This window comes from Choloepus didactylus, chromosome 2 (genome assembly GCF_015220235.1).
Source record: "Choloepus didactylus isolate mChoDid1 chromosome 2, mChoDid1.pri, whole genome shotgun sequence".
NCBI classification, from domain to species: domain Eukaryota; kingdom Metazoa; phylum Chordata; class Mammalia; order Pilosa; family Megalonychidae; genus Choloepus; species Choloepus didactylus.
The window spans coordinates 130266346-130280711 of NC_051308.1; the positions used below are offsets into that span (position 1 = coordinate 130266346).

The window sequence follows — 14366 nt, forward strand, 5'->3', positions numbered from 1 at the left end:
TTGTATTAGTCTAGAAATTACCAAAATGCCCTACATAGAGGACTGAATAATGAATTCCAAATTTCTTTTCTTTCTATGCATTTGTGTCATTGCCAATAAACATGCTGCTTTTCTGGACCATCCATGGTGTTGTTGGATATCATAACTCCAGGCAGCTTCAGAGACCATCTGTCCCAACCACCTAGCTGTGATTTAAAATCTGCCCTGGAACATCCAAACCCTGTGGACACCCAGGTTCTGCTCACACACGCCCATGCCAGGGAACTTGCTGGGGTCTATTCCTTGTGTAATTAGCCCTGCCTGTTAAAATGTTCTTCTTTTTAATGGACCCAAAACTCCCAAATTCTGCCCCAGAGAAACAGACAAAACTAGTCTTGGGTTATACTTCAGATATTTCAGGGCCGTGAAGGTTGTCCTGGGTCCCAAGTGTTCTCTATCCCAAACCGAGCAGCTCCAGTTTTTCCTCTGCTTAGACCGGCACATAACACCCAGTGTATGATCTGTACAGAGCAGAGTACAACAGTTACATCCTATTATATTACTACCAATGGGCCTGAGATTACATTAGCTCCAACAGCAGTCACCTCTCTAACTCCAACTAACCCTTTTACACAGTTGGTTATTTTTACTTCCTGTTTAAGAGTTTGCATATCAAGTGCTTATCATGATCAATTCATGTACTTGACACTTACTGAGCTCAATAAGGCCTTTTGCTAGGTGCTTTCATCTTCCTATTTAATCCTCACAGAAACTTTGGGTGGTACAGTATTTTTTTTGTTCTACTTTACTGATGTTTAGAGAAACCATTTAGTCACACAGCCTCCTAGGGTTCGAATCTACATATCTTGATTCCAAGCCCAGTGCACCCTCCACTACATTGTGCAACTTCATCAAAATGACTATTTATAAGCCTTCAGTTTGTTGTGGCAATGAGTTGGCATTGAACAAGTATTCAATTCTTTCAGATCTTTGGCTGTGCCCAAGTGCATGAGAAACACAGACCAACAACTGTTGGATTTGTGTCATGTGAACAGCCATGGTAGAGAATTCAGGTCCAAAACAATTTTCAGTCTTCAAGTTAACTTGTGCCTTGTCTGGATTCATTGGATAGTGTTAGCATCTGGGGACTCAAGATGCTAGGCCGCTTTGCAGGGACGTGAATGTTTCTGGTTCATCAACTTGTTCTGTGCTTGTGTTCCATTTGTGCTCCTAATTTCAGGAGTTGGTACTATGTGTGACTTTGTAAGCCCTTGGGACAGAGATGTGAGACATAAATGATTTATCATCATCATTAATTCAGGGTGTTTTTTAAGAATGTGGTGGGCACTGTATTCAATCTTTCCCAAATAAAAACCCATTTAATCTCATGACAACCCCACGAAATCAGTACTATTATCCTCATTAAAACCATGAAGAAAATAAGGCTTAGTGAGGTTAAGCAAATGACCTAAATTGATTAAATTATGGAACATTAATACACTATGCAAAAGTTAAAAAGAAAGATATCTTTCTCTACTGACATAGAAAGATGTATAGGATATAGTAAGAGAAAAAAGAATGCTGAATAATGATATTATAATATCAACAATAATAATAGTATATGATGATTTGAGAAAAATATTTTTTTAATTTTAATATATTCATTGAAAAAAATACCGGAAGATTACACAACAAGTCCTCAACCATGGTTATCCTGGGGTGTAAATAGAAATTTTAGTTAGGGAATCTTTTACTTCTTACGTTAAACATTTCTGTAATTTTTCATTTTTTTCATTTTAACAGATGCTACTTTTGTAGTAATACAATTAATTGGCTTGAATAAGTTGCCCACACAATCAGTAAGTGGCATGGAGAGGATTGAAATTTAGGCTTCATGGTCTCTAAAACTTGAACTCTTAATCATAACACTGAATTGGTAAACAGCATTAAATATCAGCCTTATTGCCCTGTTTTTCTGTGTTGAGTCTACTTCTGCCTGGAAAGAATGAGAAGTCGTGGATTAACTCCCTCCCGATGGTCAGTTTAGGGCAAGCAGGCAGCAGGGAGGAAGTCTGCGGGATGTGGGGGCCAGTGTCTCTGGGTTCAGGAGACGGTTTGCAATCCAGGTTCTAGACCCCCGTAGGCACTGATCTTGGCATCCTTCCTTCTCCTCCTAATTCTGGGAAATGGTCAAGATAAAAAATTAGCAAAGCAGGTCAAGATCTTTCGGGTCATTTAACATAACAAATCAGCCTCAAGGAGGAGCTCTCCCTGACTGAAGTGAAAACGAAAATGCCACTGAAAAATTTCTAGGTTGAACTTTCCATCTTTCTTGTGTCTCCCCAGGTGCTTTGTGATAAAAATAAGTAAGACTGGTTTCCTCTCACCCAGAGAGGACCACTCTCTGCAATTGCCTGTGGTACTCTGGCAGGGAAATGGCTCCTCCAGAATCCTCTTCAGAGAAGCCTAAAAACCCTCAGATTGGCTGAACCCCCTAATGCCTCACTACCCAGCATGCGGTCCAAGACCAGCAGCGTCCCCTCACCTAGCACAGGGGCCGGGGAACTATGGTCCACGGGACAAATCTAGCCTGCCACAGCCACTGCCTATTTTTGTAAATAAAGTTTTATTGGAACACAACTACTCCCATTTGTTTAGCTACTGTCTAGGGCTGTTTTTGCACTACCATGGCAGAGTTCAGTTTATGTGACAAAGACTAAATGGCCCGCAAAGCCAAAAATATTTGCTGTTTCACCCTTTATAGAAAAAAATATGCCAACCCCTGGCCAAGGAGCTTATCAGAAATGCAGAACCTCAGACCCCACTCCAGATCCCCAGGTGATTTGTAAGCACATTACAGCCTGGAAAGCAGTAGCACTGCTCTGGGGCTCACTTGGCCATCACTCTGACTCCATGTCACTGTTAGGTGCTGAGCCTGAAAAGGATGTTCTGAGAGTTTAGTGGCCTCCTGGAGCCAGAAGGAGGGAAATGTGATTATCAATAAAAATTGGGGGAGGAGGACTGACTGATGGCTGCAGAGTTGGACTGACCTTTAAAAATGATTACAATCTTCAGAACCAAAAAGGACTTAGATAATTAGTTCCCCTCTTAACTGACCTCACAGCTCCTGTTTTCTTCACTGTGGATATGATTGTTCTCTGGGAAGAAAATCTGTCTTAGAAAGAGGCTCCATGTCACCCTTCAGAAGCCCTTAGACGCTCCCTGGGCAGAATAAGGAAAGCCCAACCCGGACGGTGCACTCAGGCTTCCTGCAGAACCAGAGAGAAAAGGGATCTGGGTCAGAATCAGTGACTCGTTGCATCAAGGACTAGGAACATTCCAGATGAAAGAGGCCCATTGCCTTCTCCATTTGGCTTGGCTCCCTCAGAATAGTGGCACCTTACCCAAGAGGAGTCTCCTGCAGGTAAGGTAAAACTAGGCCTCACCTGGAAGAGATGCGGCGGAGGCCCTGCTGGAGGTGTGTCTGAGCCTTAGCCTGGTCAGTCCTCCTTAAGCAGCGCCCCCCCTGGCAGACTGGCCACCAGTGCCCCCTCAGGGTTGGGCTTTCCTTATTCTGCCCAAGAAGTCCCTAGGGGCCTCTGAAGGGTAACATGGAGCCTCCTTCTAAGGCAGATTTTCTTCTCAGAGAACAATCAAATCCACATTGAAGAAGACAGCAGCTGTGGGGGCATCCAAGAGAGGAACTCCTCGGATGTTCAGAATCTTGCTCAGACTCTGACTTCCTGGACAACTAGACCCTATTTGCACCTTGTCCCAGCCCCTCACTGTTTTGCCTCTGCACTCTTCAGACATCTGATTCAGACCTAGCCCTGCCCTTCAGTTCTGATGTGCTCCCTTGCCTGCCTAGGTATGAGCTGACTCTTTATGACCATGATGTTGCCTCCCTCCCCTGGCCATCCATCCCCACTGGGCCTTCAGTAATTAATTCTCCTCCTGGCTCAGCAGCCCTCTGACACCCTCCAACTTGGGCACCAGCTTCCGCAGCATACCCACTATCTCCAGGAGAACAGAGAGGCCTGGCTGGGGGCTAATTTCAGGTGGCTGTCAACAAAGCATGATCTCTACTATCATTCCCAATCCTGAATCAGGTCTTAAAAATGTGAACACCTTGGTCCTCTCCTTTTCCTCCCTGTGGAATTTCCCAGTGCTGGCCCAGCCAGAGAGAATGTACGATGACAGAATGTCTTCCTTCTCAGAAATCTGGATGCCAAGAGACAGATGCAGATCTCCAGGGAGGGTTGGCCATGGAAATGGCTGGATTGTCCTGTTTTTGTTTGTTTCAGATAATCAGGGAATGCATGGCCCCTTAGCCAGTGCCTCCAAGTGACTCCAGGTTGCTGGCACCTGCAAGTTGGTCATCTTGTGGGTTGGGAATAGGGCATTTCCTTTAATTTCCCCATTTCTACTCTTCTCTTGCCTCTTGACCAATTATTCTAACTCTAGAAAATTATACTCTTGGTTAGCTTTATGTGTGCTCAGCTGTGTGCACCCTGCTAATTACTTGCAGCAAAATGCTCTTGTGCAAGCACTCTGGCCTGCTGCTCCACCATTTTGTTGGCCTTCTGCCTCCTTCTGAGTAATTCTTGGGTCCCATATTCTTGCACTGATTCTTACAGGTTCTCCTTTCCCCCCTATTCCCTTTACCCTTCCCTCTTAAGACCCTTGTGTAGGAACCAAGGGCCTGGCAGTGGGCATACCAATGTTCTGATGGGCCCTGGTCAGATGCTGAGAACCCAGTGGAAACAGAGGTAGAAAGTCAACCCCAGTGAGGACTGCAAGGGAGCAGGGCAGGGAGGGAATGGGGCCAATCTTTCTTCTCTTAGTTCCAAACATCTCTTGCCTCTGATTTGTAGACAAAAACAAACACACAAGCAAACAAACAGACACTTGAATGAAAGAGCTGGCTTTGCACTTATTCTTTGTTTGCATCTGGGAATGTTCATTGCCATCTCCAAAGTGCTTCTCTGATAAAAAGGAAAGAATAACTTCTGCCTTATAGGATTGTTTAAGAGTTAATTGAGGATGCATGCAAAACATTTGCCGTAATGCCTGGTCTCTGGTAAATCCTTAAGAAAGGGGGGCTTTTTTTGTCCTGGGAGATTCCTCTCCTACCATTCTCCAGTGCATTCCCCAGCATTTAGTCTGCCTTGAAGTAGGGGATACTTGAATATAGCTATCCCTGGACCTCACCCTCTCTTCCCAGCTTGACCCCTGGGTCAGTCAGGGAATGGGAAGCAAGGAAGGTTTGGGGAGCAGCAAATGGTTGGTAGATGAATAATGCTAAGACCAATCATGAAGGAGAGCTATTTTTAATCCTTACAGCAATGCCAAGGGTTAAGAAGTTGAGGATGCCAATGCTCTGCCACATGAGTAACTTGCCTCAAATCACACAGCTGAGCCTTGATTTGAAGCCAGCCTGATTCCAAAGCTTACTGTCTTTATTATTGTATCCTGATGCATCTTGGCAAGATGGGGGAGCTAGGTTAGAAAGGAGCTTGCAAGGAGTTAAGAGGTGAGCATGGAAAGAAAACGGAATGTGGGCAAGATGGAAGAATACAGGGAGAGTTTTAGGGAGGAGAGAGTACAGGGGAATGGGGACTACGGAGCTGTACACAGTCGCTGGGCAAAAAGCCGCAGGGGATCAGGCAGGCTGTGTGCACACCTGCACTCCCTCACCTGTGGGTTCACGTGGACATCCCCAGGCTCCCCAGCCTGGCTGAGTTGGGATTGCACGTGGCTCTTGTAGATGCCGCAGTCCAGGGCTCTCGGTGTCCCCAGGCTGCTGGGAACAGAGTGGGTGTACAGAAAGAGATAGGTGACTCCTCTTCATTCCCTCTCAGAAGGAGGTGGAAGAAACAGGGACAAACCATTGAAGAGGGTGGGAAAGGGGGAGAGGACAGGAGAGGGGGAGAGGGCATGTCCAAACTGACACCCCTCATGAGCATGAAATGGAGGAGTCAGATTTTAAGACTTCTCTGTTATTGTTTGTTCTCCTTTAAATGATGAATCTAGGAAGAGTTCTCCTTACATTTCCTGCTTTTCTTCCCACCCCCCTACTTGAGAACTGTTCTAGCCACTCAGGAACTCTCCTACCTAAAGCCAGAAAAGGGAAAAATAGCCATGTTGAGACAGGCTCCTACACCCAGACCGGACCCCTGCTCCCACCTATCACCTGTCATCCTCAGTTCAAGCCAATAAACATCCTTTGAGACCCAGCCCCACAGTGACCTCCCCCAGAAGCCCTCCCAGATCCCAGAGGAGAGGAGAGTTACCTATTTATTCACATGGCAATCACTCAGCCTCATTCACCATTTGATTTGTCCTCATGTCTTGTTTCTTCCATTGTACTCTGAGCAACTTGAGGGCAGAGGCTGTGTCCCATTTACATCTGAACCCCTAGCACCCAGGCTCAGAGGAGATGCTCAGTGAGTGTGGAAGCAGCATTTCTCTCCAATGGAAAAGATTTTTTTTTTTTAAGTACACAGAAGGTAGGAAGTTTTGGTTGTCATCACCAATGTCTGCTTAGCTCCCAAAGTGTCCTCCTGGATACTCAATGCCCCCCAATCCACCCTGCAGGGAACTCCAGCTCCTTCCCCTGGTGACAGCACCAAGCCCACCTCCCACCTTCAAATGCCAACAGCTCTGCATCCCTCTGGACCCAATTCCATCCTGCTGGAATGCTTGCCCTCTTACTCTTTGAAAGTGGCTCCTGACCTCCCTCCCCCATCCCAGCCACTAGCCCCTTGTTGGGTCCAAGAACATCCTTTTGCCCAGCCAGCATCTTCTCTCCTCTTTCCCTCCCACCAAAGAGGGGGCCCATTTCATCATTTCTGCAGCCCACAACTACAAAATGAAATTACGTAAGAGCAGAGCTTGACAAAGGAGAAAGGGGAACTAAGGGCAGCTGGAAGGAGGGCTGCAAGGTCCTAACAAGGGATCCCAGGTCATGGTGCATAAGTGTGGAGACAAGGAAGAGCATCAAAACATTGGCAAGGCTCTGATCCTTGGGAAAGGGAAGATGCAGAATAGTCCAGAGCAGACCTGGGCTCGTCCTCTGAAAGGGAGCGGGGAAGGGCAGGGGACAGGAGCATCACTCCCCAGGGGCCAAAGTCCTCAGCAGCCTGAAAACATTTACCTGGCTCTGCCCACCCCACCCCACTCAGTATCATTCTCTGCTATTTTTGGAGATGATCCAGGTGGTAAGATGGAAAATGATCAAGTGGTTGGGTATTTCTATTCCTTATGGCAGTGATGAAAATGGGTAATGTAGAGCTGAGGCAGACAGGTAGGGGGGTGGGGAAGAACTTGGCCCTGAGCCAATCCTGCCCTCATGGATGTACATCATGGCATCCAGGCAGCCTCCAGTTGACAGGAATTGAGGACTTGGCTCCCACAGCCCCAGCCTTGATTTCAGAATTGACTGACCCTCCTCATACAGGTTGTGGCCTCCTGGCAAGAACATCTCTCAGGGCTATTACCATACCGATTGCAAGTCTGGCCCTGTTGGCCCTTTAGCCTGAACACAGATTTTTTTCAATGTCTCTGATTCTTCTTGTGCTTCTGAACTTGGCCAGACCAGTCCTGACTCTGGAAAATCCAGGGACCAATGACCGAGACTTCCCCTTCCCCACCCTGCTATCCATGCCCAGCAGTGATACCCCCAAAAAGAGAACAGCAAGCCAAAAAGGGGAACAGAATCAGGATAAGTGGAGTTCACACTTATGAACAGCCCTTCTGGCCCCAGTGGGGTAGATGAGCCAAAGCTGAGCTAACTGAGCTGAGTCAATTGTCCTTGGAAGGAAAAGGGAGGGGAAGAGGGTCAGACTCTTGCTGGGAGTCATAACTCTCCTTTTAAAAGGTCCCAAACATGCTTATGTAAGGATCTACAGAATAAGTATTTTGAGGCTAACTCTCTGTTACCTTTTAAAGACAGACTGTTCTGGGCTCAAAAGTAGAAGCCATCATGAAAGGTGTCACTCTAGGAAGTGGCAGCAGCTGAATAAAATACTTGGAAAGAACTGTGTGGGCTAAGAAAGGAGGCTACAGCAACTTTAGCCATCTTTCCTTACCCCACCCCTCTTCTCAACCTATGAAAGTTATTCCAAGATCCTGGGAAGATGAAACAACAATAGCTCTTGTTCTATGTTTGTCAGTCAGGTTGGAAAGAGGACAAGAGAGGTAGGAGATGTGTAGAGAATAATTAGGGGAAGCATTGGAAGAACTTGATGAAGTAGTGCTTTGTTAAGGATTCAAGCTCTGGAGTTAGAGAGATGTGGATTCAAATCCTGACTGTGCCATCTATAAATGATGTGACACTGAGAATGTTGTCTAACCTTTGGGAACTTCCATCTCCTCATCTCTAAAATGGAATATGTACCTTACAAAATGCTGTAAGGGTCAACTGAGATACTATGTTTAAGATACTTAGGACAAACCCACAATAACTATTTGTTGTTGTTATTTCTGAGACATTAAACCTGCTCTAGACCTAATATGGTATAAGGGCTATTGACAAAGGGCATTTAGGAAGAAGGTTCTGGAAAGAGAGGGTACTGGTTTTGCCAGGAATCTGGACCAGGTGCAACAACCCCCTGGGGCAGTACAACAGGGTGCCCTACATTCTCAGCTACCAATTCTGCTGTTACCACAGGAGCCCTAGAGAAGCAGGAAGAGTCCTCTCTTGGCTATGTCTTGGAGTCACAGCCAAAATGCCAGGCTGTCACAAATAACCCATCAGTGAAAAGGGTCTTCTAAAGATGGCCCCTGTCTCCAGCTAAACTGAGAAGGACCTGTCTATACATTGGGTTCGACTCAAAATGGGAGAGACCTTCAGATAAGAGCTTCCCTGGCAAGGTGCTGAGAAGACAACTGTATGAAGAGTTCATGTGGATGTGGAGTTTGTTGACAAAAACACATGAGGTGCTGGTCTTGAGTCCTTAGCTCCTCGGAGAGGTGATGTGGGGGGGATCTGTTACCCTGAGAGAAGTCAGAGGGGTCTGAGACTTGGCCTGCTCTTTTGGCCCGTCCCTCATCAAAACTTGCTTTGAAGACAGTAATTTACACTTAGGTCAAAATTTAAGTAATGTGTTGTTACCCCAGGGCCACTTGCATGTAACTCTTTGGTGTTTTGTTTTGTATTGTGGTGGAAATAAAGGGTTGGTAAACTATTAGAGAAAATGAAAGTAGCAAGTGGGTAGGGTATTTGAAGACAGTATCCTAGGCAGTAGGATGTGTCTGACTTGGGACCAAAGGAAGGTAGGCTCAGGTGCCCAAAATGAGGGGAGAGGCTTCTATGGCCTCATCAAAGGTTATAGAAAGAAGGGAAATGTTGAGGTGGCCCCAGGGAAAGATTGGGAGAACTCAAGCAAACCGCCTTCCCTCCCCTCCCTGCTAATCACTTTCCCTCTCTTAATCTGTTATATCTCTCCTTTCCTTGTGCTTCTTACCCAATTTCCTAACCAGTGGCTTTGAAGTTACCTTGTAAATATTTTTCAAATCTCATTAGGCAGCAAACCCTTCTCTCTGCCAGCCGAGTGAGCATTGGACTGATGGTTCCCAGTGCCCTTCCTCCTCTCCCCGCTGCCCTCCTTATCCTTCTCACCCCGAGGTTCAGAGAATGCTCAGATATAGTTTCCTTCCTTCTGCTGTCATTCTAGGCTGAGCCAAGCCCACAGTACAGACAGTTCCAGAAACACCCTCTCGCCCCCCACTAGTAGAACAGTCTATAGTTCTAGACTGTTCTAACAACACTCCCCAAGGGCAGGCTTGTCAGAAAGTAGAGCAGACTCCAGAGCAATGAATTCTGCTTTGTGTCAAAACCCTGCTTCTGTCCCTGCATACTGAGGAGCTCCCTGTCTCCCTGCCTGCCTCTGTCCCTGGATGTATGCTTTTAATATTCATCTCCTTCTCCCTCTCTTGATGTGAATTAAAAGAGCAACTTGCAAGGCAAACAAGACAAAAATAACAGATTGCTGCTGCTCATTAAGGCTTCAGCTCAATAGAGTCTGATAAGAGCTACAAGATTGGCTCCCCCTCCCAATCAAGGGCAGGGCAGTTGGGGGCACAGCAGTTACAGTATCTCGAATCTTCTCTGAACTCAGGGCATTTTACAGATGGAAATATGTCTTTCTTCCCTAGGCTTTACTGTCTGGTGGAGCCCCAGAGTCTAGCCTTGTCTCTCTCATTTTCCTACATGGAATCTTAGAGAATTCACATCACCTTTCTGGGTTTCATTTAGTTTCCCCACCTGAAAATGGGAAAGGGAAAAAAAAAAAAAAAAAGCATTCCTAAGTGGACTGAAGTCTAAATAAATCGATATATATGAAAGTATTTTGGAATAATTACCTTCTGCCTTCTCTCTCTCTTTCTCTACTTCTTTCCCTCCAGCATTTAAACCTGCTTAGGCAACTCCCATCTTAACAAAATAAATAAAGTCCTCCCCCAACCATTGGTCCCACTTTAGCTACCACCCTATTTCTTTTCTCCCCTTTGAAATCAAACCTCATGAAAAGTCTATATTTGTTACCTTCACATCCTCACCTCCCACTTCTGCTCGTCAACCCACCACAATCTGGCTTCCACCCCATCACTCCAATGAAATTGCTTCACTGTGACCATCAGTGACCCCATTATAAACCCAGTTAATACATTTTAATGATTATTTAATGTAATTGTTTTATTCTGCCCAGTTGGTGATCCTTCCCTGTGTACCTAAACAATTTTCTTCCCTTAGCATCCAAACATTGCTCTGTCTACAGCAATCCTTTGTCATCATCCTCTGTTCGCCATTAAATGTCAGTGTATCCCAGACCCTCTTCTCATTACTGATATCTCTAGGTATCCTGTTGTTTTTTTATTCCCCAAACTTCATTTTGCCTCAGTACATGAATAAATCCTGAGTTTGTATCTCTAGCTCAAATATGTCTCCAGAGCATTGGACCCATATATCCAGCTGCTTACTAGATACAGCGCAGGTCCCTCAGCATCATCTTCATCTTCAGCCCAGAGAATGTACAAACTAGAAGCCTAGAAGTGGTTTTTGATATCTCTCTCTCCCTTTCTCTCTCCCTCTCTCTCTTTCTTTCTCCCCCTGACTTCCTAAGTCCAATCAGTGCCCATCCTGTCAATTACTCCTCCATTCCATCACCTTCTTTTCCCTACCATTAAAAACTCCCCTCATTCAAGCTACCACTCCCATTTCTTTGCCCAAATGTCTGAAACAGTCTCCTGACTGGCCTCCCGGCCTTCAGCCTCACTACCTTACAATGTATTCTTCACACACCGCTTCCAGCACATTCTTTCTACAATGCAAATCAGATAGTGGCACTCACCTTCTTCAAATAATTCAGTGATTCCGCCAACCATCAGGATAAAGTTCAAACTCATGAACATGGTATTCAAGGCCCTTCATGTTCTCATCTCCCTATACTTGGCCCCTCAAACTCTAGGCTCCACCCACAATGCACTTGTACTTCCCCAAATATACCACGCAGGCATGAGTGTGCATGCAGTCTCTCCTCTGAGACATTTCACATGTTCTTCCCTCTTCCAGGAATATTTTCCCCCTCTATCTTTCATTTCCACAGTCAAATTAAATTACCTGTCCTTCAAGTTTCAACATAGATACCTGAGAGTCCTTCACAGTTGAATTTGGGGCCCCCTTCAGTGTTCTTCAGCATCCTGTGGAGCCCTCTTCATGGCATTTATCATGTGGAATTACAGCCACCTATTTACTTGTGTGTGCCCCAAAAGACTGAAAACCCACTGAAAGCAATGACTGTGCCCTTTTATCCTCTAGTCAGTGCCTGGTGTGAAATAGAGCCTTAATCAACACTTACCCCAATGAAGACCATATGCTATGCTGAGGGGTGATTATTATCACCACATAATAAACACACCATTTTTCCTATTTGGATAAAAGAAAGATTATGGCACCAGAAAGTTAAAAAGCATTGCCAGCAAAACTCCCACTCCACTGGGTCTAAGAAGAGACCAGCGGTTATTTTCACAGCCACAGATCACAGGTTTGCTTACTTTTTCTGTTCAACTCACAAGCAAATGAATATTTATTAACTGCATTTGACTTGAAAATCTAGTGGAAAGGTGTTAACACTAGGTATCTCTGGGGGTGGGGGTAGGATTATAGGACTTATGCTCTCTTTGCTTGTCTTTATATTTTTATATTGAGCATGTATATTTTTAATAAGAAAAAACAGCATAGTAACTTCATTTGGGGGTTACAATCAGTAGTAACATGGAGTAAAGCTGATAAACAGCTTAGTGATGGTGCTTTTAAGAGGAGATTACAATTAGGGAAAGGAAGGAACAATGACATAAAGAGAATTTTTAATTTAATTCAGCCCACAGGCATTGATCACCTGCCAAACACAAGGTGTGGTTCTAGGTGCTGCAGGAAATAAAGGCATGGAGATGGCATGGAGCCAACCACAGTAGTGGGAGAAGATTTTCTTGAGCACTAGGGAATGCCAAACAGCATGCTAGATGCTTTGCCTGTGATATTTCTTATAAGCCTCACAACAATCCTATGACATAGGTATCAGAATCCAGTCCATGTATCCAGGGAGACTGAGGCACAGAGAGATTTACTCACTGGTCCAAAACCACAGTTATTAAGCCAAGATTAACCCCAAGTATGTTTTATTCTATCTTCTTTCCAATACACGAAACTGGTTTTGGTAAGTATCTCATGAGGGAGGCATGAGTACAATCAGGTTTCTATTAGCAGATCAGGGAAGGCTTCTGGAGGTCCCATCTGGTCTACTCTTGTAGAAGTGGGTGTGAAGATGGGAGAAGGGCCATAATACAAACCTCAGGGAGAGACAGAGAGCTTTGTGGGCAATATGCTGACAGCACAGGAGTGAAGCTAGAGGTCACAGCGGAGCAGTGGGGCAAGCCAAGATGGGGAACCAAGAGTTACCAGGCTGAGGAGGGAGCTGAAAACAGGAACCAGAGTCAGAGGGCTCGCCAATATCTGAAACTTTCACGGGTAACAGAGAAGCCAGGCCAGAAGAACAAGGGCAGGAGAAGCAGTCATCTACAGGAAGCAGCACAGGCAGCAGGCAGCTGGGGTGAGGTCCCTTCTGAAAGTCCGTGCTCCTCCTTCCCCATAGGCTTGCCCACTTAAGGGCCAGTACTTAAAACCAGGCAGCTGGCAAGAACATTCCAGCCAGAAGGAAGAACAGGAGGAAAGTGTGCTAAAAAAAATGGAATAACTGATGTTTTATTAACAAAAGGAGAAATGTTGAATGGGGTGGGTGTTCAAGAGCTGTTAGAGAAAAGACTATAGTTTCCTGGGAATCATCATTTTCTTAACTCCTTACCCATGGCCACTGTCACCAATGTGAGTGAATGTGTGAGTGTGTGTCTGTGTGTGTGTATGATGACCAAAACACCTGTTCATCAGTTTGTTGCTACTCCTTGTGGTCCTTGGACTTTCTTTTGACCCCGTTAATACAAACACAGCCAGGGCTGCTACATAATTTGCAGGGCCCAGTGCAAACTGAAAATGCAGGATCCTTCATTCCAAAAAGAATAGGGGGAAAAGTGCCATTAAAGGTATGAAAATATAACATATTTTTCTTTCTTCCAAAGACTCTCTTTCAAGTTGTCAAGGTATTTTTTTAAGCTATTTAATGTATTGTAAGTAAAGAAAACTTTAAAAATTTAATTAACATAAATTTTACCATTCTTCTTTATATTTGTAATGTCAGTTTTAGATTCAGTTTTAAATACATAAGAGCATTTATGTGGAATCATTGAAATTGCACAATTTGTATTTTGTAGCTTGTACGTGCATATGTAATTTGTTCTTACAAGGGCAGTAGAAATGCACAAAACTAACTCAATGGTTTTTATTTCACTTCTTGATATATTCGCATTCTATAAACACTCTTTATCTTCAGCTTACTGATGAGTAAGGAAAGACTGAAAGGAAAAGGAACTATAGATTGTTCTATTTTTCCCTTTTCTTCTATATCATCATTTTCAGCACAAGTGGTTGGTTAAGATAGGGAAGTGACACAAGTCATAAAGGATATGATACGATTCTTTGGTCTTGAGTGTTTCCTAGGATGCTGTTGCCTTCTTTCTGCATTTAAAGCAAGCTCTGGTTCAAATGGAAAGAAAGTGTAGCCTCTTGGGGCTATCAGCACCCCAGATTACGCAGTAGATGATGTAATACGCATACTTGTACTTGCTTGAGTCTCTCAGAACTCCCTCACGTTGTGATTCCACCAGAATTCTGTGTTCATGGAGCATCATTATATGCAAATGGAGTGGTAAGGAATGGACAGCATGCAAATTTCATGTATCTCTTCTGCTCACATGCATGCTCCATTGCCCCATTA

At 44.8% G+C, this 14366-nt stretch overlaps 1 long non-coding RNA gene across 2 annotated transcripts; it reads right to left on the bottom strand.

The window, feature by feature from the left end:
* Positions 1–1543: 1543 nt before the first annotated feature.
* LOC119518232 lies at positions 1544–13071 on the bottom strand. 2 transcript variants are annotated; one of them, XR_005213683.1, is made up of 5 exons: positions 12938–13071; positions 6273–6448; positions 5677–5779; positions 3097–3248; positions 1544–2158 (listed from the first exon to the last, which is right to left on the bottom strand). It is a non-coding gene; the product is annotated as an uncharacterized LOC119518232 (long non-coding RNA). The 2 variants fall into 2 exon arrangements; XR_005213684.1 differs by lacking the exons at positions 6273–6448; positions 12938–13071 and adding an exon at positions 11331–11402.
* Between the last annotated feature and the right edge of the window lie 1295 nt (positions 13072–14366).